Source organism: Octopus bimaculoides, chromosome 7 (assembly GCF_001194135.2).
Source record: "Octopus bimaculoides isolate UCB-OBI-ISO-001 chromosome 7, ASM119413v2, whole genome shotgun sequence".
In the NCBI taxonomy this organism is placed as follows: Eukaryota; Metazoa; Mollusca; class Cephalopoda; order Octopoda; family Octopodidae; genus Octopus; species Octopus bimaculoides.
In genome coordinates, this window is record NC_068987.1 from 15,416,640 (window position 1) to 15,417,938 (window position 1,299).

Below are 1,299 nucleotides of genomic sequence, written 5' to 3' on the forward strand. Positions count from 1 at the left end.
GGCGGCGGCAGCAGTGGTGGTGGTATTGATGGTGGTGGTGGTGGTGGTGGTGGTGCTGGTGGTGATGGTGGTTTGGATTTTTGGTGGTGATGGTGGTGGCATTTAGCCACAGGTCAGTCTTTTTTCAAATAAGACCTACACTCAAAGGCCTTCACACTATTCTGATCCTCCTCCCATCTTTCATTCAGAAATAGTGCTATATCTGGCACAACATTATCCAACATGTCCTGCCATTTAATAAGATAGTTGGATGTGATTTGAGGTATACAAGGCTACTATTTCTACCCAGTAAAGTGACCATTGGTTTGTTTAGAGGCTGTCCACCCCCTCCTTAACCTACTTCCTCCATCTGTGGCGATGACAGGTATTGTTCTCCTAATCAGTCTCCTGCATATCACAGGCCTTTAATGAGGACTTGACACAGTCCTTAAATCGCAGCCTTGCTTTCTGCCAGGTTTCTGGGTTTTTTTGCCTTGGTTTCCATTCACAAGTTCCCCATATAGCATCTGCTTAGGGATCCTGCTATCCTTCATTCTAGTAAGGTGTCCAGCCCAATACAACTAGCACTTGTGCACCATCGCCTCAATACTCAAAATATCAGCTGTCCTCAGGACATATGTATATACATACATACATACATACATACATATATATATATAGTGTAGAGTTAAATATTTAAAAGGCATTAATCATGCTACTTCAAAGTTTCACCAAAGGTGGCCTATTGAATAAAATGTTTGACAAGCCACCCTTGGCAAAACTTCAGTATTCATGTTTGTGTGTGTGTGTGTGCGCACGCATCTGTAGACCACATGGTCAGCACTCTCACCACTAGGCTAATGTTTCAGGAGTTAAGGTGTTAAACCGCAATGATAAGGTTTGATGCCTTGACTCAATCACATGTTGTGTCCTTGAGCAAAGCACTTCATTTCACGTTGCTCCAATCTATTCTGCTTAAAATTAGAAATAGCAGCCTGTATGACTGCTGGTGCAGCCATATCTTCCTCTAGCTGTTACATCCTTGTTGTTCCACTGAGTTACAGGTAGATAGGCCCAAAACAGTTATTGAAAGCATGCTAACAGCTACCAGGCCTTAAGTCTAGATACTATAACCATTTATATATTGTACATAATCCTTTCTATTATTGGCACAAGGCCTGAAGTTTTGGGGGAGGGGACTAGTTGATTACATTGACCCCCAGAATTTCACTGGTACTTAATTTATCAACCCCAAAAGCATGAAAGGCAAAGTCAACCTCGGTGGAATTTGAACACAGAACGTAGTAAGAGGCAAAATAC